The sequence below is a fragment of the Rhineura floridana genome, chromosome 9 (assembly GCF_030035675.1).
Source record: "Rhineura floridana isolate rRhiFlo1 chromosome 9, rRhiFlo1.hap2, whole genome shotgun sequence".
Lineage (NCBI taxonomy): Eukaryota > Metazoa > Chordata > Lepidosauria > Squamata > Rhineuridae > Rhineura > Rhineura floridana.
The window spans coordinates 11,866,379-11,890,778 of NC_084488.1; the positions used below are offsets into that span (position 1 = coordinate 11,866,379).

General features: G+C 40.2%; 1 protein-coding gene and 1 long non-coding RNA gene across 2 annotated transcripts in view; both read right to left on the reverse strand.

Annotated features, from left to right (window-relative positions):
* Positions 1–19,336, reverse strand: part of LOC133364031 (uncharacterized) — a 149,600-nt gene extending 130,264 nt beyond the window's left edge. The window contains exons 1-2 of the long non-coding RNA XR_009757811.1: positions 19,253–19,336; positions 17,934–18,010 (exon numbers count right to left, since the gene is read on the reverse strand). This is a non-coding gene — a long non-coding RNA (uncharacterized LOC133364031). The remainder of the gene's footprint in view (positions 1–17,933; positions 18,011–19,252) is intronic.
* PPARGC1A (PPARG coactivator 1 alpha) overlaps positions 1–24,400 on the reverse strand; it is a 931,093-nt gene that overhangs the window by 386,888 nt on the left and 519,805 nt on the right. The gene's annotated exons all lie outside the window — the stretch shown is intronic.

Sequence of the window (24,400 nt, forward strand, 5' to 3'; positions counted from 1 at the left end):
GTGTCTGGAATTATGTCCCCTAATGATAAAATTATCCCTGGCACAGTGAGAAAAATATATAAATGCAGAAGCACAACATACAACACAGTGCATCCAGTCATTAAATTTTGATTTCTTAGTCTTGCTCCTTTTTATCTTATACAGCAAAATAAAAATGTGACCCTCAAACTACTTGACAACTCTTTGGGTGCATTCAGACAGTTTCACTCTTTACTTAGGAAGCCTCACTTTGACCACAGTTTGTGATTCCTTGCTCTTGTATGCTGTCACCTTTAATTCAAGGTTTCCATCTACAACCAGAGTCCCATATTTAGAAGTATATCATGACTTACATTTCCACATTCCATTTAGAACCAAGGTCATTGCTCCATAAGGACCTGATTCCCTCCGTTCCACATTGGCAGCATTCTCACAGTCTTTAGAAGTATCCATTTTCCCTTTGTTATTCCCAGAGGTGAGTTAAATCTAGGGAAATATGTCCTAAAAAATATATTTAAGGCCCAGAAAGAGTACAACCCTTAAGCTTTTGTGTTTTATCTTTAGAGAAGAGTGCTAGCTCAAGTTAGCTTTGGGAGCATGACTTGTTACAAGCCATGCTCCTATTCCTTATGGTAGTTTTGTACACACATACACACACACACACTTTTGGACAGACAAAACCTTTGACCTAACATAAGGCATAAAATCCCACAGGACTCCAAATTCCAAAAATCTAAATCTGATAAGACTGACTAGTCTTCTTTAAGAAACCGGTGGGTGAGAAGCAGATGTAAATTTAAAAAATACACTGATGTTGCAAATATGATTTGCCATGGCGTTAATTCCAGACTACTTTTTAAAAAGATTTTTTTTAAAAAAAAAACTGCAGGCTGTTTTCTTCACAATAGTAACCATTACATTGTTTCAAGTATGTTCTTCTTATGATACAGCTAACTTATAGATGGCAGGTCATTAACACTAAATCTAAGAATACAGTAATGATTTGAAATGAATGCTGTTGAAAGTGAAAGAGGAAAGCCCAAAAGCAGGACTACAGCTGAACGTCAAGAAGACTAAAGTAATGACAGCAGAAGATTTATGCAACTTTACAGTTGACAATGAGGACATTGAATGAACTTGTCAAGGATTATCAATACCTTGGCACAGTCATTAACCAAAATGGAGACAATAGTCAAGAAATCAGAAGAAGGATAGGACTGGGCAGGGCACCTATGAAAGAAGTAGAAAAGGTCCTCAAAATGCAAAGATGTATCACTGAACACTGAAGTCAGGATCATTCAGACCATGGTATTCCCAATCTCTATGTATGGATGTGAAAGTTGGACAGTGAAAAAGGCAGATAAGAGAAAAATCAACTCATTTGAAATGTGGTGTTGGAGGAGAGATTTGCGCATACTATGGACTGTGAAAAAGACAAATAATTGGGTGTTAGAACAAATTAAACCAGAACTGTCCCTAGAAGCTAAAATGATGAAACTGGGGTTATCATACTTTGGACACATCATGAGAAGACATGATTCACTAGAAAAGACAATAATGCTGGGAAAGACAGAAGGGAGTAGAAAAAGAGGAAGGCCAAACAAGAGATGGATTAATTCCATAAAGGAAGCCACAGACCTGAACTTAAAAGAACTGAACAGGGTGGTTCATGACAGATGCTCTTGGAGGTCACTGATTCATAGGGTCGCCATAAGTTGTAACTGACTTGAAGGCACATAACAACAACTTATATTACAATTTATTATAAATAATGGTAATAAATTGTATTTATGTCCATAGCTTTCATCAAAGTAGTGTGTGACTAGGTTTGCCCTGTTGCCTGGTTAGCTGGGTTTTACCTGGATTCTAGTCATACTACTCAGTGCCTGCTTAGCCTATTAGGTGGCTCAGATTCCCAGCTTTCATTTTTTTAAAAAAACCAGTCTCTAACCCTTGTGGATCCAGAGATACAAGGCAAAACGTGGATGCAGTTTTCTGCCTTCTGTTCTTTTTAGTCAATAAGGGACACCACAGCTGCCCTGAGAAAATCAAGAATTTTAGTCTGCCTACTTGCTGCATATGCAGAATCTAGGCAGTTTAGAAAACTGCACATGGTCACTTGATCAACACGTGCAGCTCCATCCCTTATCCATAGGCTTTCTTGTGGAGTCAGCAAGGAGAAGCAGCCTTCATCTCTATTGGCTCTGTGTCTCAGGGTATGTGTCTTAAGTGGTGAATGCAATGGGAGGGTCATGGATCATGGAGAATGGAATTAAGGGATATGGATCCACCAAACTCTCCCTCCCCTGAACAAATACAACATGCAAATACAAGAAAAGCAATCCTCTCTCTAGATAAGGCTGTGGTATTAGCATTTGCCTTTTTGGCCCTGCCCAAACACTGTTAAATTGTGCTTACTTCCACCGCCTCCCCCCCCCCCGGAGGAAGGAGAGGCAAGAGTAATAGCACCAGGGAAGCACTAATCTTTTACCTGCTTGTCACCCTCCTCCATGGTCAACATAATTTCAGTTTTCTGACACTTTCATAGAGTGGGGAGGGCGGCTTACGGGCTTCCCTTGGTGAATTCTAACTTTTATACTGTGTTTATGTATATGTTTATGGATATGGATATTGTTTATGTATTTTGCTTTGTAAATTAATTTGATATGTTTTTTATTGTACCTTGTATGTTCTATTGTAAACCGCTTTGAGATCTTTTAGATAGTAAGCGGTCTACAAATGGAAATAATAATAATAATAATAATAATATTAAAGAAGTTGCATCAGAATGCAGTCTCTCTCACCCTTTTGCCCGACAGAGACTCTATTCAGCAATTCAGAAAAAGTGTTTTTTGATCCATATCCTTCTTCAAAATGACTGACAAGCAACTCCTCACTAAACATCACCCTGCTTCATTTTCTCCCCAGGGATATGTGTGTGTACATATATATAACACATACACATATATGCATACACACACACACACACACACATTCAGTGCAGTGGGGGTGTAACCTTTGCCCCCCCTTAAGACCAACAGGAAAGACATAAGACCAATAGGAATGGAACAGCGGTCTTGTCTAATGCTAACACAGCTTGCCAGGTCTCTAAAATTCACTGCAATTTTTATTTTATTTTTTAAAAAAGAAGTGCCAGCACTCAAGTCTCCAAGTTCCAGCCTTTATCATAGTCTTTATCATAGTCAAGCCAGCCTTTATCATAGTCAAGTCTCCATCAAGTTCCAGCCTTTCCCCTCTCCCTGGTCTAGTATGTGAGAATTAGTGTACTAAAGTCACTTCTGACATGCTCAGACACCACTTTCTTTCAATAAGGCGATTGACTGAACTGATAATATTTCAATCTTTATTTTTATCTGCATTACAAATTGTAGTGGTGTGCTCATTTCACATTTCCTAATTGTTGATATAGATAACCTCTTGGTCACAATATTGCTTTTAAGTGATGCTCTGCTGGCTTTTTGTTTTATGCTAGATTTTTATAATGTTGCACTGTCTTGTTTTATGTTTGTTTCAATTTTGTGTTTTTATTATGTTTTTACATTGATAGTGTATCTTTATTGTTTTTATTATAAGCTGCCCTGATCTCTGTTAAAAACAAGTATGTATCTCTATTTTCATGACTAGAACTTTAAATTTCAAACTGCCGCATTAGGGGGAAAAAGGAATGGATCTTCTACTCTCCCTTATACATAGGTCAGAATGAAGATCCCATTCTAGTTTTTCCTTATCTGAAAAAGTCCTATACCTATGTTCCAATTAGAGACTTGATTGCATAACTGTTTGGGTTTTTTGTTTGTTGGTATATTTTTGTTTTGTTTTATTGTGTTTTCAAAGAGAGCCTCCACTGCTTCCCTGAACATGCCTCTGAAATGCTTTGCATATGTCAAACTATATGGGGCTTTCACTATTACCATTTGAAGGCTGAAATCCTAATGCTTCCTCTGGAATAAATCCCATTGAACTCAATAGAACTTTCTTCTGAGTAAACCAGTTTGAGGCTTTATTACAATAAAGCAGTATATAAATTCTGTTAAATAAATAAACAAACATGGAACATGCTGAAATTTTTATAACAAGGTCAAAATGCAGAAATCAACTTTTTCCTCAGTTGAGGAAGAGTTCTGTACAGTTCCAAAGCTCACATACTTTGTAAATCTTTATGTAAAAAAGATATTATATTTACGTTCCCATTTTAATTATTTACCTAAAGATATGAACTCTGGTTTGGAGCACATTCTGAAACAAATGCTGTTTTAATTTGCTTTAGGCAATAAAGCCAAGCACATATTTTAGTGGATGATGTTTTGTGTTTTAATCGGTTTATGAAGACAAAGCATATGCCACGACACAGTTAAATGATGAACAGATTCCCAGGAATGCCTTTGGCATTGAATATCTATGCATTCATTAGCCTAAACAATTCATCTTCTTGATAAAACTAAAATTAGCAGTAGAGCAGGTTTACTTTTTATGATTAATAAATGATAAAAATCTAAATTATCCCATTTGAAATGACTGCTTTCTTAGCTATTAATTTTAGATTTATCAGCTTCTATAATCCATGCTATTAAGTTTAAAAATCAATTTTCCCCAAATATTATTTTAATATGCTAAGAAAAGGAAATATATATTACATGAAAAGAAGTAGCTCAATTAAAAAAAACTTACAAACATATTCATTTTAGGACCATTTCTAAATCAAACTATAAAAAGATAGAGCATTTGATATATATGTATTGCTTTTTGGAGTAGATACAATCCACGAACCAAAACAAACACACACACACACACAACACACACACACACACAGAGAGATTAGTAATAAAGCATCTGCAGCAAACAGGCAATCCAACTTGCTTACATTTTACAGCCTTGTTTCCATTTGTTTTGCAAACATGCAGACAACAGCTGATTTTGAAAAATACCCCTCTTCCCAAAAATAGAATGACTTAAAGAAAAAATGCTCCCATCGTGGGTCAGCATGTTCCAGCCTCAGCATGACACCCTTGCACCGGAGGTCCTCAACAGGAGCTGCTGCCTTGGCCAATGGGTGACACCAAAAGATGTTCAAAAGTGAGGACAGGAGCTTCTGCTGAATAAACCTGGTGAGTTGTGGAAGCCGCATTATTTCTGTTCCTGTTATTAGTATTTACATTATTGTTTTATTATAAGGATTTTGGTAAACCACTTTGAAAGCCTTGTGGGGTTTTAAAGCAGGATATAATATTTCATGTAAACAGACCAACATACAACATATGAAATACAACATGTCCTGGGATCACAAGTATTAGGCTAGAGACAAGTGATGGTTTTTTCCACAGTACTGAAGGTGATATGAGAGAACTTACACATCACTGCTCATGGTGTTTATACTCACCCTCCATTATCCAGCAAAAAAAAAAGGAGAGAAAATCTTAAGGTTTTCATATCATTTAAATAACTTCCAAACCCATCTCAACAGACCTGACAGCAGAAGGAAAATGTGTACTAAGGGTGAAAAGGGTAAGGCTCCTATTTTATGGAACAGCTACAGCACTGGAGGAGACCTACCCTGGGAGTAAGTATCTGAGCACCTGGGTGCTTGCTTGCTCACTCCTCTGGGTTGCTGTCTCTTGAGACAACTGAAGCCCTGGTAAGTGCTGCAAGGGCTGGGACCCCTGCCTGACCCTGACTCCAGAAAGAGGTTGCAGTCAATATTGCAGCCTCTTGCATCAGCTCCTAGCTGGGTCAGGGGGCATAAAAGCCCAGCTGCCCTTGGGCAGCAGGTCTGCTGCCAGCGGGTCACCACTGAAGGGGTGACACCAAAGGGAGCCCCTTAGGGAGTCCTGAGGGTGATGGTGCTACCCCCTTCTAATTTTTTTTAACCAATCTAGAGGAAATTGGTAGAGAGGAGGGTGTACGGCACACAGGATAAGAGCTTAACGAAAGGAGAAAGTCGCCAGATGCCTTCAGAGTGAGAGTCTGTAACTGGCCCTCCCTGGGTGTGAGATGGGGGGGGAGTAGATGTGCCCTGTGTAAAAGATACTGAGTGGATCCGACTGTTCCCAATTCTTGCAGAGGCCTACTGGGATAATTGGCTCAGGTAGGTTTTGTTGGTGGGCTCTTGCTGGGTCCCTATCAGGTGTTTAGGAGGAGTCTTAGTAAGTAAGAATATGGGTGATGCCACCCCAATTTCAGTGATCATGGGTAGAGGGAGATATGGCCATAGGGAAGTGGTGAACTAACACAGAAAACAAGAGCAAGGCTGACTATGCCTTGATCCTCGTTCGCACACTTCTCATGGATGGGTTCCTCGTTGCTCATCTGCTATGCCCACTGACCTGTGTGTGCTGTTGTTTAACGCCAGATCAGCGCACAATAATACCACACTCATCCATGGATGAAGGTGCCGATCTGGTGTGCATTACCGAGACCTGGGTGGGTGAGCTGGGAGGAGTTCATCTGACCCAGTTTTGTCCACCTGGATACTCGGTGCAACACCAGCACAGGCTGCAGGGGTGAGGGGGAGGTGTTGCTATGCTCTACAGAACTTCCATCTCTGTCACCAGGAAACCACTCTGTCTTGGAGCTGGCTGTGAGGGCCTGCACCTGGTGTTGGGCCAAGCAGATAAGAAATTAGGGTTGCGGCTGGTGTACCATCCACCCGGCTGCCCAGCAGCTTCTATGACCAAGCTGGCAGAGGCCGTCTCAGCTGAGGTATTGGAGGAACCCAGAACGATAGTCATGGGAGATTTCAATGTTCATGCTGAGGCTGCCTGTAGAGTTCTGGATCAGGACTTCATGGCCTCCATGACGACCATGAGGCTGTCTCAAGTTGTCACCAGCCTGACGCATAGGGCAGAGCACACCCTCAACTTGGTTTTTGCTCCAGATGAAGGAAGGGGTGGTCTGGAGATAGAGGGGATTGAAGTGACCCCATTGTTATGGTTAGACCACTTCCTGGTGAAGTTTAGATTTATGACTCCGATCCTCCTCTGCAGGGGTGGTGGACAGATTAAGATGGTCCGCCTCCGGAGCCTTATGGAATCCATTGGATTCCTGAATGCCCTGGGGAAGTAGATAGAGTAGGTGACCCTGTTGAAGCCCTTGTCACGCTGTGGAACAATGAGGCACATTGGGCTCTTGACTGATTGCTCCTGAGCACGCTCTCTGGCGTTGTGGAGCCCGGTTTGCACCTTGGTACACCAGTGAGCTAAGGGGAATGAAACAGGCTGGATGACAGCTAGAGTGCAAGTGGCAAAAGACGTGCTGTGACGCTGATCATCAGGCACATGTAAAACATCACAACCATGCCTACTATGCGGCAGTGAGGGCGGTGAAGAAGGCCCACTTCTCTGCCACCACTGAATCCTCAAGGAGCCATCCTGTGGAGCTTGTCCATATTGTCAGGGGTCTGTTGACATCAACTCCAGGAAATGGAGTTTTAGATCCTTCAGAGGCCCACTGGTAATTGTTTGCAAGGCACTTTGAGCGTAAAGTCACTCACTTCTGTAGCAATCTTGATGCCCCATTCACATCTACTGTAGTCCCCAGTGAGGTGTCCAGTGCAATGTCTGTTGCAACTTCTTGGGAACAGTTTCAATTGATGCAGCCTGATGATGTAGACAAGGTGCTTGTGACGATACGGCCAGCAATGTGTCCTCTCGACCCTTGCCTTTCTTGGCTTATTAAAGGTTGCCGAGGAGGTTTGACTGAGTGGATCCAGGGTGTGGTCAACACATTGTCGTGGGAGAGTGTGGTTCCAGCCGCCCTGGAATAGGCAGTGATCAGACCGCTTCTGAAAAAGCCCACCCTGGACCCATTGGTTTGCGACAACCACTGCCCGGTTGAAAATACCCCCTTCTTAGGGAAGGTGACTGAGAAGGTTGTGGCGCAGCAATTGCAAGTACTCTTGGATTAAACAGATTATCTTGACCCATTCCAATTGCAATTCCAACCACTGCCTGGACTCAGTGGTGGGCTGGGTGAAGGCCAATAAACTGAGTCTGAATCTTGTTGTTCATCAATTGCTTATCCCACACTTTTTACTGCATTTCTCTGTCACTTTTGTAACTGCAAAAAAGTCCTTTAAAATAAAAAGGGTTTTGTTGCACCACAGAGCTTTAATCCCCTACCTGTTCAAATCTAAATTTCTGGTATGTGATTGAATCCTTCCTGCAGAATACTAAGTCTGGAGCTGACAGAAGGCTTTCCCAAGGTGTTATAGCAGTTTTACTCATTTACATAGAATTTTATTTTTAAAATACCGGCCAAAAAAGAGAAGATCGCATAACAATACAACAAGATTAATAATAAAAGGGAAAAGGACGCTCACTGATTACAGTCCTTAGTATATCATAGGTAAATCTGTGGGACAATTACAATAAATACCTTGAGATTTGTGTCCCACCTTTCCATCTGTTCCCAACACAGTTAACTTCATAAATTTAAAAGAAAAATGAATAACGTAATAATTTAAAAGCAACATAATATATTTTTAAAAAACAGCATCAACACAAAGGAGCAGAAAATCATAAAAATCTAAGGCACTTTCTGGAAGGAGCAAAAACAAACATCACAAGGGAAGGTGATTGAGAAGGTTGTGGCTCAGCAATTGCAAATACTCTTGGATGAAACAGATTATCTTGACCCATTCCAGTCTGGGTTCAGACCTGGTTATGGGACTGAATCAGCCTTGATTGTTCTGATGGATGACCTTTATTGGGAGAAGGACAGGGGGAGTGTGACCCTGTAACTCTTACCTGCTCTCTCAGCGGCTTTTGATACCATTGACCATGGTATCCTTCTGGGCCGACTTGGTGAGATGGGTATTGGAGGCACTATTTTGGAGTGTTTCTGAACCTATCTCCAAGGTCGTTTTCAGAGAATAGCATAGGGTGATTGTCTTTCGGCCCACTGGCAGTTGTGCTGTGGGGTGCCGCAGGATCCCATCTTGTCCCCCATGCTTGGGAGTGGTCATCAGGAGATTTGGGGCAAGGTGTCAGCAGTACGCTGATGATACCCAGCTCTATTTTTCCGTAACATCTGATTCAGGAGAGGCTGTGCAAGCTCTGGACCGCTGCCTAGACTCTGTGGTGGGCTAGATGAGGGCCAATAAACTGAGTCTGAATCCTAGCAAGGCTTGGTGGTTCCTGAGTTCAGATAATTGGTCAGTTGCCTGCTTTGGATGGGGTCGTACTCCCTCTTATCAGGAGGTCCATTCTGCACAACATAGGAAACGGAGCTATAGTGTGGCAGCACCTACCCTATGGTATTCCCTCCCCTTAAATATTAGACAGGCGCCATCTCTATTATCTTTTCAGTGCCTATTGAAGACCTTCCTCTTTCAACAAGCCTTTTAAGTTGAGACCTTATCCCAGTCTGTGTCTGTATTGGAATTGCTTTTAACATCTATATTTTTAACAATATGTTTTTAACCCTTTTAAAAAAGATGTTTTTAAAGCTTTTTAAAAATGTTTTTAAAGTTTTGTTTTAATGTATTTTAAGGTCTGTTTTTATGATGTTGTAAAGTGTTTTTAGCGTTTTTGTTTGCCGCCCTGGGCTTCTGCTGGGAGGAAGGGCAGGATATAAATCAAATAATAAATAAAATAAATAATATGTTTGTAAACCTTTTTTTAAACAATGCTTTTAACCTTTTTTTTAAAAAAAAGATATTTTGAAAGCTTTTTAAAAAATGTTTTTAAAAATGTTTTGTTTTAATGTATTTTAAAGTCTGTTTTTATGATGTTTTAAAGTGTTTTAAGTGCTTTTGTTTGCCGCTCTGGGCTCCTGCTGGGAGGAAGGGCAGGATATAAATCAAATAATAAATAAAAATAAACAAAAAAAATCTTCAAAGAGTGGCAGAATATTACTAAAGGAAAAGTGTGTCAGACCTTTTAGTCTTTGCCCTTCCCCCCCCTAGATGATAGTGGTGAGACATGCAGTAGGCATACTGACAATGTTCGAAAGCTCTTAAGAGTTGAAAATCTGATTCCTAATCAAAACTCTGGTACTCTTCAATTGGCTAAGTTGTAGAGTTGTAACTTTTTATTAAATTCATGAACTAAGATTTGTGACCTACATGACAGTGCTTTGTGTTGTCTACAGGTGGGGGATGACAAGATATACACAGTTCTACAAAGAAAAAGTCAAGATGAAACTTGAGAAAGCGAGTAATTAAAATGGGTGAGTAATTAAAATGAAAATGGACTTGAGTGAACTTAACTTTCAACTGTATTCTAACAGGGAACTCTTCTACTTAAACTGTATGCCCAACAGTATTGCTAGGACATGGTTACAGTACACATTGCTAGTAACGTGCAATTTATCAAAGTAGAAAGGTAACTTAATAGGAAAGATTGTCAAAGAGCAAAGACATATATTAGCAACTTGTGTCTCATAGCACTCCCACTTAAGGGCGGTTTTAAAGATCACAAACAATGCTGTCAACCAAATATGCAGCCACTTGTGCACTCCTCTGGCAGCATCTCTTTGCAGCATCCAAAGGAGGAGACGTTACATGGGGAACAAGCATGGGCAGCATATGCATATATAGCCTACATATATGGTCCCTGTGTAAACATCTGTCAAACTCACAAATTATTGTACATCTGATTGGTGACAACTACTTGTAATATGTAACCCATTCTTAAGTGAGACTTGGTTTGGAGGGGGTTGATATTAATATCCTATCTTTTTGCTTATATCAAAGATGCAAGTTCACACAAAAAAACCTGGTCATCCCCAAACTGGGGGTCATATCACATTTGAAAATGATGTGAATGGAACTTGCTCTAAAATGGAATGCTTGGAGAACCGGGATGATTGTATATATATATATATGCATATGCAAGTATTAAGAGACGTTTTATAGCTAAGTACTAGCGTAAGGCATTTCAACATAAAAGACCCTGTTTTGATTTCTCTACTACTTAAACTAAAAATCCATCATACAAATCATTATCATAAATAAAAACTGCACAAATGCTTCTGCAGCTGACAATACATTAAGAAAAACTGACTTTGTCCTATCAAAAGAATAAATATCTTTAGATCACAACCACTACAACTAGTAAAAACAGACATGAAAGCACTAGAAAGGATTGAACATTTCACAAGGTCCTAAAGACGCAATCCAACTGCTATCTACGCCAGGCTGAGGTGAGTTGGATATGGCGGACCTCTGGCTGGGTCCCAGCTCAGCCAGGTTACGCTAGCATAAGCCCCTGAACCCAGAGCTTGGAAAAGTTACTTTTTTGAACTACAACTCCCATCAGCTCCAGCCAGCATGGCCACTGGATTGGGCTGATGGGAGTTGTAGTTCAAAAAAGTAACTTTTCCAAGCTCTGCCTGAACCCAGCTCAACTGCAGCTGAGACGGGACCCAGCAGGCTCAACTGGAGGTCCGCCAGGGAAGCCCAGCTGAGTGTAAGGGGCGCTGGCATAAGGCCTGCAAAAGAGGTGTTCCAGGGGCATGATGGAGGAGGGGCCGGGGGGACGTAAGCAATATCCAGGTCCCATTTGGCTCCCTCCCGCAACCCTCATTGCAGCAGCTGGTATGGCAGGAGAAGGGGTGGTGGAAGTAAACATGTATTTTCTTTCCTTCCATTGCATCCTGCTGGTGCAGCCAGCGCCCTCCCCTCCACAAGGCCTCCGAGTGGCAGCTGGATGTGACAGCACCTTCCACCAGCTCCACCTCCGCTGGCTTTGCTCCCACCGGCCTTCCATAAATTGGATTGCTCTGAACATTACACTAAAACTCGATTCTCATTCTTTTACCCCCAAGGTTTTACTTTAAAACAAAAAAGTAAAAACAAAAAACCTCCCCAAACCAGTGCTAATCAAAGGAAACATGTTAATCCTATTATGTCCCCTGACCCCTTTACAATGTTTAACTATCTACATCTCTTATAAAATATCTCATCATCATACATAAGATGAAGAAATCTTTATATGTAAAGGAAAAACATCCTATAGCAGTAAGTTTTTTAAAATTTATTTTCATTAGGAAACATTTAATGCCATATTGTTCTTTGAGTTTCATTAAACAGATACTGCTCCAACATAATGAAAACTGAAAAGGGGACTGAAGACACTGACAGACATATAAAAATACTGATGTAAGTAAATCTACAGTTACTTCAGTTTTCATAAGGCTTGTGCTGGTCTCTTCAAGAGAAAGGATGCCTATGATTTTCTGTTTGTTTGTTTAATGATGAAAGTCTTTTTATAATAATGTAAATGTACTGCCTTCAAGTCGATTCCGACTTATGGCGACCCTATGAATAGGGTTTTCATGAGGCTGAGAGGTAGTGACTGGCCCAAGGTCACCCAGTGAGCTTCATAGCTACGTGGGGTTTCAAACCCTGGTCTCCTAGGTCATAGTCCAACAACTTAAAATAGAATCTAGTCCTAACAAAGGATGCCAGGCACCTTGAAAAGCTATTTCTATAGTCTCACTTTTTAAGAACAGGGATATCCAAGACTACAAAATGACAGGTGCATTAAGCTAATGAATCACGTAATGAGGTGTGTGGGTGGGGAAATATTGTAGAAGAGTGCCTTAGATGGGGATGGATGACAATTCTAACAAAATTTGTTTTAGGCCAAGGAAGAATATAAGTGTTATTTGGTTGGTTTCAGGCTAAGCTAGGTCCCACTGAAATCAATAGGATGTTAGTTGTGACTTAAATCTGATTGATTTCAATGGGAACTAAATGCAATTAACCTATGGTTGTATCCAATAAAGTCATCCCGTTAGTACAAGAGTTTCTCCCTGTGCAACAGGGTTTCCTCTGCCCATGCAGCCCTCCCCAAATCTGTTCTGGATTTCCCCCCAAACTTCCAGAGTGGATTTGGGGGTGGGCATTGGGGTGCACTGGAAGAGGAGAAGGAGAGAAAGTCTGGTTGTTTAGGCAGAAGTCCTTGTGCTAGCAGGGCAATCATGCTTGATACAACCCCTAGTTTTGATCTAATCTGTTATTTTTACATTTTTGCCACATTCTCATGATCATGCACTTGTTAATTACAAGTGTCCCTCTGTAAACAAAACAACATTCACCTTGTTTATCAGAAAACTGATTAGAAGAGGCTGGCTGAACAAGGCAGAAAGAGCTGATCAAGACTAAGTGTTGGATCAGTCATGAAGGTAACAATTATACTGTGAAAGTCTCACTAAAATGAATGTCTCTTGTGCAGCTCCTATTCATTTAATGGGACTTGGGCTGGAAAACTTCCCAGTGGGTTGAACCCTAAAACCACAAGCCGTACTCTTATTCTAGTCAATTCCCATATACTGGGGATATCTAACCTTCCAAACCATACTGCCTCTTTTGTCAAAGTTGCTACAGTTCTTATCAACATAGTAGGTAGAGCTATTTGAAAGATGGGCTCATGCTCATCCATGTATGAAGTTGCACAGCCCAGGTTCCCCAAGCAGTATTTTAGGCTGTTATACCTGAACCCAGGAGCTCAGAGTTCAGATCTCAAACTCACCCATGAACTCACTGCCTGGCCTTAAGTAATCTTCGTATTAGTATCGCTTAGTGTTTTTGATGTTTTATATGTTTGTTGCTTTGTACGTCGCTCAGAGTGGCTGGGTAGCCAGCCAGATGAGCGACTAAGAAATCGAATAAATAAATAAATAGTATTCTACCTATATTGTGGCTATATAATAGCAACCTCTTTCATAGGGATGTTGGGAGTCTGAAGCACCATAAAGATTGCTAAGTATTTGGCTCATTGCAAGTGCTAAAAGTAACGGCTATGGGGACCCAAAGAATTAGCAGTGTTTTGGATTGCAATCAAGATTAGTGTTACATTAAATCAATCTAAGTGTAACTATAATTTGATGAATATATATTCAGGCTCAAAGTACGTGTGACAGCAGTAGACCAATATGTTTAATGCAGGTATACCCCTAACATACATAAAGCCAGGTCCAAATTTTAGATTAAAAGGTATGTATGAGTGAAGGAGCTGAACCTTTCCCACACACCCACCCCCCCCCCAACCACCAGACTGTCCTGTCTGTTGGGAGATAGAGAAGGGGAGTTAGCAGCATCCATATTCATATGTTCCTTTTGCTTTAAATATCAAGTTCTCATTCCACTGCCTGCTGCCATCATGTGTAGCTTGAGCCTCAGAGAAAGGTCTAGCTTAACTCTTTGGAGTTTACAACCTTAAGAGCACCACTATGATCCCCTAACACACAATTCTTGGGATCAGTGAAGAGGCACATATATGATTGCCTGTTGAAATGCACTTAAAAAAAATCTGAGTTTGATAAAAAAAATTACCAAGGGTTTTATTATCTGAAAGGATTGTGGGTGGCCAATTTATTCAGCATCTTCCAAAGTGATGCTCTACTAACAAGAATCTGAATTCTGAATGTTTTTGGATATAGAGTAAGGCAAAATATATTCTGTCAATCTCCATATTAAATACAGCCAGTGTGGTGTAGTGGTTAAAGTGTTGGACTGGGGCCTGGCCAGCAAGGGTTGAAATCCCCACTTGGCCATGAAGCTCACTGGGTGACCTTGGGCCAGTCGCTCTCTCTCAGCCTAACCCACCTCACAGGGTTGTTGTGAGGATAGAATTGGCAGGGGGGATCATATTTGTATGCTGCCTTCAGCTCCTTGGAGGAAAGGTGGGATATAAATATAACAAATAATTAAATAAATAAATAAAATATGAAATATTGGCTGTGAAGCAACCTGTTGAACTACCAGGAAGATGGGATCTGTTCCTGAAGTATTTGGTTATTGCTAATGAGCTAAACATGACAGATATGATCTAAAATACCATTCATTTCAATGTGAGAGTTCAGCATATTTGCAAACCTCTTCAAGTGAATTCAGTTCTACTTAAAAGTACTTGGTTAGACTGGACCGTATGCAGTTTCTTCATTCATTGCTTTTATTCCTTTAAAATAAGAGTTTTGTTTCCCTTTCCCTCAAGAAAGCAAACACCTCATCTTAAATCCAAACTTTCGTAGCTTAAAGTTTTTGTCATTTTTTAAAAAAAAAATCATGCTGAACATGAGAGAAGAATTTCCTTAGGCTAAATCCTTATTCATTTAAGAACAGAAGTTTTATAAGCTTTAGGAGAGATTACACAGACCATATAGCAGGAATTAACAAGTGCATTTACACAATACTTCAGCTGAATAGTTTCTATAACTTCTATATCAAAAATAATACTGTGGTACAACAGGATGTCACATATATAAACAAACATATTTGTAATTCTACCAAATTATTACTTTTTCATATAACATAAAAGGTTACCAGAGAGCTGGGAGCCAACTTCATTCTTACCTATAAGAGGTTAAGTATTGAACACACTCAGGATGTTTTAAATCCCTTTGAAGTAAATGGCCTTTAAACACCCAAAATGTGCACAGGATCATAGCAGAGGTCTTTTTCTTTTTGGTCACAACATTTTACAGTTAGGATCTATGTGGAAATTTTGCAAGAAGTGAAATTTGGGGTGAAACATCTGAGAAATTTCAAGAGAAGGCAGAAGAGTTTCAATGACATTTTTCAAGAATAGAGCAAGTTCTACATGTCACTAATTTCTCTCAAACATATCAGATGGAAAAAGTAACTTCTCACAGTAATTGAATGGTTGAAACCTAAGAAATAAATGCTTACTATATAATCCAGTGTGTGATTAAGTATCCAAAATGCATAATTAATATTTTAGATTGCATTTGTGTTTGTCATTCTCTAGCAAAGCCAGTTTTGGAGCTACACAGTAAGCAAGAAACAAACCCAGGGTAGAAGTGGCCCAGAAGCAGATAATGGAGTAAAACATGATCTGGGAAGAAAACTGTAAATATCTGAGAACTCAGCATGTCAGCAGAAGAAATTGCTGCACACTGACAAGCCACTGCGATTGGAAAGTTTCTCATCTCTTGGGATTTTTGACCTATATATTTTTCATCCTATTTATGAAAGTGATTCTCACATTTTGCATCATCTGGAGTTAGACTGACATATCTGGGGGTTTTTAAGAGAAATTGACCTTGTATGTGTAAAACGGGAAGCAAAATATATTGTCTTTTTTGGCAACTGAGTACTCTCTCTCTCTCTCTCTCCCTCCCTCTCTCCCTCTCTCCCTCCCTCCCTCTCCCTCTCTCTCTCTCTCTCTCTCTCTCTCTCTCTCTCTCTCACACACACACACACACACACACACACTCACTCACTCACTCTCACACACACAAGTGACCCAATAATTGCTGTTTTGTGTCAGCCTATAAGGTTCCAAAGGGGGTACAACAAACCAGCCAGCAAGGAAATAGCCTCATACTGGAGAAAAGAGCTGCCACTCTACAGGGGCTACCATTCCACAACGGTAGGATATGTACCCAGCAGTACTTTGGAGTACACATATTCCACATCATTAAACATTCAGTGGACAAGATTTACTAGTATAAAAGTTGTGTTACTGTGAAGAATAGCTCCTATGTCCCATTTTACCATCAAAAGAAACTCACCCAAGGCCTCTTGAAGCTGAATTTCCCTGTTTTTTTGGCTCAGCCTCCCAAGAGCCCCCACTGAAGGAAGCATGAAGAGGCTGGTGGCAAGCTAATCAAACAGCACCTTAGACTGAAACATCCTATTATTCCATCCCCTCTGTACTTCACTGTGATCCTGAGTTTCTGCCAGTAACAACAACATTAACAGTGCCATCAAGAGTAGTTGCTGAGGAGGGGCACTGCTGCAACCTGCTTCTTGGCAGAGGAGTCACTGCCACTTACCAAGAGGGAAAGGGGTGGTCAGTGATGGGTGGGCACATTGACAGAGCCAATCTGGTGCACCTGCTGATGTGCTCACACAGTGCTGACCTCCCTGCTACCTTGTCCCTCCACATCTCGGTAAGTGGTAATGACTCTGTTGCCACTAAGCCTGGTATGCAATGCAAGCTCTCCTCACCAGCCGCTCCTGTTATCATATCAGTAGTGCTTTCAGAGTGCTTCACTTACATTATTTCAAAAATCTATACAAGAAGCTTGTGGGATAAACCAGTATGATTTCGGATTGTTGTAGGAGTGTGGAATAGCCTAAGATTCCACATGCAGTAGCCTAAGATTGCTTAAGAGGCAAAATTTAAATACAGGACTTTCCAGCTCATGCTCTTAACTGCTACATGACACCAATTCTCCATGTGTCATCCCATGCTGCTCCAGTAATACACAAATCCAGCAGTCACATGGAATAGGTAGGTCATATGAGACATACCATATCAGCACTTCCAGTCTGGTCCCTGAGCACAGTGATCCATCCGCCACATGTTGATTACCGGAGTTAGATGGAACTATGGGATAAAACCATTTGAGTGGGAAATATACTGCTCCAGCAACACAACAACTAGCTCTACGTTTAGAGAATTCTATCAGTACTAGTCCTGGACTGAAATCTGCCCTCTGGTTTCTCCAAGGTTTTCTTGCTCTGTGAAAGAGATTTCTATTTTCCTGCTTCCTTCTCGGGGCACTTTAGAATTTATTTAGAATTATGGTTGGGGTGGGGTTTAGGTCTTACCTTATTTTTGAGAAGTGGCCAAGAAAAGTGTTTTGTGTATTTCTTCCAAGTAAACATTTCTTCGTCACTCTGAAACCTCCCTGGCTGCCCATCCTAACCTGGAACATCCCCATGGGAGGAGTTACATCCTGAAGTCTTTCTCTGGGTTTTAATGGAATCGGGGAAAGTCAGAAAGGCCGTAGAGCATAGACTGCTGGTGAGGTTTGTAGAATGAAAAAAAGGACACTCTCAAACACCACTCAGCCACCTCAAAATTAGGGTAAGTAAAACAACAAACCTGTACAGGTCCATAAAAATTTCACCAACATTTTCTTTCCCCTTTGATAATTTTAAAATACAATTTCTTTTCTCATTAATTGACAGAAAATGATTGAAAAAATAATGCAGGAGAAATTTTCAGCACAGAACTAACCTGTCCTCTCTCAGTAATTATCATAATGTGCCCTTGACCTCCAGGACAGGGCAGCACTGTGAAACCAAAAATATGACCTGTACACAAAGTAAAATTGAATTACTATTTTTATTATCCAAACATCCTAGTTACTAAAATCTATCAAGTATTGCCCACATAGTACTATATGAAGTTCTGTTCGCTGAATCATTCCAAAGACTTGGATGACCCCCAGTAGAGCCAAGGTCATTCTGCAGCAATTACTGTTATGGTTCTCTTTCTCAGTGTAAAGTCAGGGAGAATCTGGTACATTTAAAATATGTATCTTTCCTTCTTGTGGGGGGAAAAAGTCTTTTGTGGTGTTTGGTAATCTTCACTAGCCCTGTACTTTTCAGCAATTTCACATGACAGAAAGATACCATGTTAGCACTTTATCAGAATTTATTAACAGCAGCATCCCCAAAAACACAGCTTGTGAGGAGTGCGAAAAAGAAGAAAGAAAGTACCGTATGACATATCTCTTCAATATTGTTGATTGTCTAATTAAAATCCATCAGAGCAGAAAAAAGTGCAGAGATGCTGTGTAGGATGTAATGTAAAGAGCAATCAAAGCCACTCAGTGGTGCTTAGCAGAGGATCTCTTTTATCGGCTTACAAAATGGAAATATCTAATTCTGCAAATTTGAAACAGGAATTGCAGAGTGTAAACAGTATTGCCTTGCAAGTCCCACCTTAATGAAAACTGCCTTTGCCTTCAGGGAGGAAATGCATGCATACCTGCTATTAGCCCGGCATAACAAGGCAAGCATGTATCATGCTTTAAAAGAAGGGGTCACATCATTAAATGAGGTTAAAACAAAACAAAACAAAACAAAACAAAACTCATTGTTACAAATTACTGTGACACTATGGCAGCAAAAGAGTGGCAGGTGTTGCATTCTGTTTTTATAATGCAATAAACTTGCATTTACACAAGAACAGAAAAAAGCCCCACACATTTCCTTTAATAGTGCAGGGCACACCTGCAGCTTGTTAATGTAAGTACCATTATTAAGGGAAGTATAAATTTAGAAATGTCTACAGATTTGCAAAACCTTCCTTATTCGCCCCCCCCCTCTGCAATTTGAACTAAACAGATTTGGAATTGCCTAGCCATTCTTTCCAAGACAATGAAAACATAATGATCACTGATCCTGTGAATGTGCTTCCGTAAACTGCTGAGCTGAGAATCAACTAAACATATTTCATTTATACTCAGCTTACAAAGTTTAGACGTTACTGGCATTTAAAGGCAGAACAACACACTTTTAAGCATTCACAGACACCTTTATATCACTGACCTGCCAGCTAGGCTCCCGTCGCAGCCCTTTTATCCAGTCTTCCTCCAAGTCCTCGTTCTCCCTCGTGCGTGTTTCATCCATAGCAGATGCGGTTTGCACAATCTCGATTGGCCACTGGCTGTTAGACTCTCTTTGTAAGCCTTTTATCCACCGCAGCAGCGAGTGCCGTTCAGAGGCAGACTGGCATGAAGAAAATGTCATGCCTCAAGATGTGTGTTGTTGTTTTTTACATGAAGAGTCCGGGGGGGGGGGCAGGCAGAAAGAGCCAAATTATAAAAAAGTGCTTCTGCACTCTGATATGTACTGACAGGCCCCGTCAGTGTAGAGCTATTGCTAAGGAGTTCACAACAGCTTAGGTACTGAAAAAGACCTTTTGTGGCAAAGTAAAAGAACCCTAATTAGATGCAAAAAGAGAATGTGATGCTTACAAAATAATTTCAACCTATTTCCCTGTCCCAGATTATTAGTGTATGGTGCTATAAAATACAAGCTGAAAAGGGGGAGGGAAGATTTTTTTTTTTTAAATCAATGTATATACTTTCTATAGAAATAACTCTACAATCTGGTAAGAGGATATCCATTTTGAAAAAATCTTGTAAAGCAAATGTTTAATATATTGTTCAGCATATATATGTCGTTCTACAATAAATAAGAAACAAAACACAGGATGTGGCTATTCAAATAGGTACAGGCTTCATTCTCAGTGACTGAAATCACCAAATAGAGTGAACAAGATTATCCTCCAACTCAGTCGTTTTCCCAGTCACAACTCTTTAATTTTTTCCCAAAGAAGTAAATGGCTGTAATTTATTCCAGGGACGGGGGGGGGGGTTAAGCACTGTGCTTGTGGAGAGGACATTATTGTGGAAGGGACAAAAACTACCCTGCTCCTCTGGGACTGGATAGACCTAAAAATAACATTTTTAATTCTTTAAAATTTCTGTTATTGTAAGCGTCCATGGCTTAAAATGATATATGAATGTAATACAAGTCATTCAAGTCTCCACTCAGTCTTTTAAAACTAAATCCGTGGTGCTCTATCAAACACTCTGAGCACGATTCAACCAGGTTAAGCACTTCTAAATCCCAGTGATTACAACAGGGGAGATTGAAGCACGAACTTACCAATGAGGTGTTTAATTTTCGTTGGATCATACTCATTGACCTAAAGACTGTTTTTCTATACAGAAGAATGTACAGGAGCACAAATGTGAGGCTAAGTATTACAAATATGGAACAACTGTTTACGTATTGTATATCTTTTTGTTCAACTTAAGAATATTTAGCCTCTGTCAACTGAACAGAACAAACATCTGTTTTCCACATGATGAAGAAACACTTTTATGCCCTGCAACTACTTAGCATTTAAGTAACTTATCTTGTTTAGTGTATATACATATCTACTGTAGGTATGTAGGTATAGAGACAGACATACAGAAATGTTTGGTTTTGCAACTGCTCCCCTATATTGATCTAAATTCTGCAGTGTAGAAGGCATGTGGGCTGCATGACTAGAGGTTTTTGATTATGCTCAAAAGCTGCAAATTAATTAGAAAATAATTTGGAAAGCTTCTTCCCTGGCAGTGGCGTCACTAGGGTTGGTGTCACCCAGTGCGGTAACTCATGGTGTCACCCCCCATGGACCTCCTCCCGTACCAGACCTAGGTTGCCTAGGGGCGGGGCAGCTCTGAGTTAGGGTTGCCATATTCCAGTTCCACAAATCTGGGCAGGCTAATTTGCATATTATGCAAATTATTTGCATATTAATATTTGGATTGTCCAGTTGTTTTGTTTTTGTGCCTAGGAATTACCACCAAAAACTGGGGAAAGATGTGAGAAATCTCTTTTTAAAAAAACTTAACATTTTCAGCCTTAAATGCCTAGACTCTAGTTTCCAACACTATGGAATGTTGATTGATTGATTAAGAGGATTTATATCCTGCCCTTCTGCTGTTAAAAACAGAGCTCAGGACAGCTTACAAATATAATCAAAACAATAAAAATACACAATCAATATAAAAACATAATAAAAACACAAAATAGCAACAAACATAAAGTAAGTCAGGGCAGCAGTACGGTTAACCATTACATATACGATATATTTCAGAGATGTGGTGGGTGGAGAAAAACAAGCCAAAATGTTAGGAAAAGGAGTCTTTCACACCACATGCTCGGTTCTAAATACTGTTGCAGCAAGTTTTACAAGTTCCTCCAGTATTCCACTGGTGCAGGCACTCAGACATTCAAAGTATCTGTATGTTTCTTAGGTTTTATAAAAGCAGAGCTTTGCTTAACTCAAAATTTCTTCTCCCTTTGATCAACCACATCTACACAGGTTTCACCTCCATACTCAAAATGAAACTGGGCCTGAAAGCGTGCAACAACCCCACACATACCTTGCTAATTAGATTACCAATGCCAGGATGTCTGTCTTATCGACTACTCTCCTGCTCCCCCCCCCTACCGGGCATCATGAAAGACCCAGTCCTGGGTTCAGAAAGAAAATAAATATCTGGTCCTCTTCAAAGTACTGATAAGCCTCTTGTTTTAATTAAAATAATAATTATAAGTTCTTGCTCTTATCACTAATGGGAGTTAATTATCTTGCATATGCTGCTGTTGCTTCTATGGCTATAACGGAGTGAGGTTAAAGATAAGTGAAATGCAAATAGGGGAAAAAAACACAGAAGGCATTAACACTTTCCTAAATGTAATACCATACCAACCACAACAAGATTCCTATAAGTAAGGCAGAAAACTAAGCATCTCACAACCAGTCAGGATTCCTAACCAAAAACCAAAAATATGATAAATGAAGAAATATTTATATAAGCATGTCTATCAAATATATTTATTATTTACACAAACTGTAAAGATATTTATGGTGCAATCCTAGGTTTATTTATTCAGAAGCAAGTCCCAGTGTATTCAGTGGAACTTACTCAAACTGCAACCTCAAGTGATAAGCAACTTCATTCACACAACCCAAAATTCCAAATCATGTCACTTTATGCTGTTTTGAACTGTTTATACTTGTTTTAATGGTTGTTGGATTTTAAATGGCTTTATTTCTTGTGAGCTGCCTTGGTTTCCAACCCTACCTCACAGGGTTGTTGGAAAGACTACACACACACACACACACACACACACACACACACACACACTGCAGATGTATAAATACATACAGCCCATATAATAGTTTATTGTCAAACCAGTTGGTCATTGCAGAAAAATCAGTATTAGTTTTTTAAAAATCAGTATTAGTTTCCTGCAGAATAAAAACTGTAATACCTAAGTAAGCCCTGCCTACTTGCTTTAAAGTAGGACTGGAGGGGGGGAGGGACAGAAACAGAACACAAACACAATTCTTTTTTACATTCACTCCAAAGTCCCATTGATTTTCAGCACATTCATAACCATGTCTACTCAAAAGTAAATCCTATTGAATTCAGTGGGATTTACTCTGGACATATGGGATTAGCAATGCTTACCCAATTTATGAGATTTTCAGATAAACAAGGGGGGGAACCACCATTTTCTGGCCTTGCAATGAGGTTTACTAGACACTGCCACAGGTCAACCAAACGCTTCACTGATTGGCTGCAATCCTGAACGGGCGGGGTTAAAGCTACGAAGTGCTATACAGTAGTTTAAAAAAAGATTTAATGGGGGGGTGGGCCTGACATTTTTATGTATATCTCAAGAACCGGACCATCTAGAAACAATTTTTTTTAAATTAAAGCTGAGAATCCGGGCCAGCTAAGGGGCTAAACGGGCGCCGGGTGGCATTCAAAGAATCCGGGTAAAACCCGGCTAACCGGGCAATGTGGCAACCCTACTATGGGTGACCCCCCCCTCTCATGGTGTCACCCTGGTGCGGTCCGCACTCCCCACACCCGGCTAGTGATGCCGCTGTTCCCTGGCAATCTTCAGCACAAGCCCTTCACTCTTTATTCCTCAGATACAAAAGGATCCCATCCCTTTAGGAAGCTACCTGGGAGGAAAGCACTATTGGCATCTAGAAGGGTGACAACAGAACTCCCTACTCTACTTACTGCAAGATCATGAGGAACTGAATAAAGGTTCAGATTCCTTACACATTCAAAGTATGGGGCTTTTAGTTCCATACTATGGGAAAGAAATTATGCAGTAGAGTTTTTTTTCTACAGAGAAACAAATATAATAGTGGGGACGAAAAAGTTTATGCAATATATAGCTGTCAAGAAGAGATAGATGAGATAAATAATCCATTTAATTTCATTTTCTGTACCTCAGATACAATGTATCTGATACAAGGGCCAGCCACTACAAAGAATACTTATAACAGAATAGCAGCTATTGTTTACTTGCTTATTTATTTAATGCCCTTCAGGGTAGCTGACATGGTGCTCTCCAGATGTTATGGACTCCCAACTCCCATCAGACCCAGGAATCACAGATGATGAGAGTTATAGCCTACAACATCTGGAAGGAACCACACTGGTTACCCCTGGCTTATATCTTGGTCTTCCTTTAGAAAGTCTGGAGCTGCTTTCAAGGGGTCTAAGTAGTTTCCCATTCAGATACTAATGAGGAACCCACTGATTCCAATTTATCAGTGCTGTAGGGTTGGGTGCCCCCAGAAGCTATCTGGTAGGAAGGCCAGAAGAGGACATCCTTGTGGGGTGACAGCAGACTTCCCACTTGACTTAATCCAAGAATAAATATCTTCCTCCAACTGTTTTTTCCCATCATGGTTAAGAGCCTTTCAGTGACTTTGCCTCTCTTCCTGGAAGGGTGCATATTCAAAATAATATATTCCAAATTACACATGCTCACCTTCCATGTAGGCCCTTCTCTGTGTGTCCTGCAAGGTGAGATACAGCAATGACCCCATAAGAGTCTTCTCAACAGTGGCCCCTCTCTTGTGGAATGCCCTCTCCAGAAAGGCTTGCCTGGCACCTACTTTAATGTCATTTCAGTGTCGGCCAAACACCTTTTTATTCCCAGAGGCCTTTAAATATGATCCTTTAATGCAATGTACCTCTAGAATATTTTAAGATATAATTTACGTGTGTTGCTGGTGTGGTTTTAATTTTCCCTCTGTTTTATGCTGTTTCATGCTGCTTTTCGCAAGTTTATTCTGTCTTTTATTGTTCTGTTTGTTTT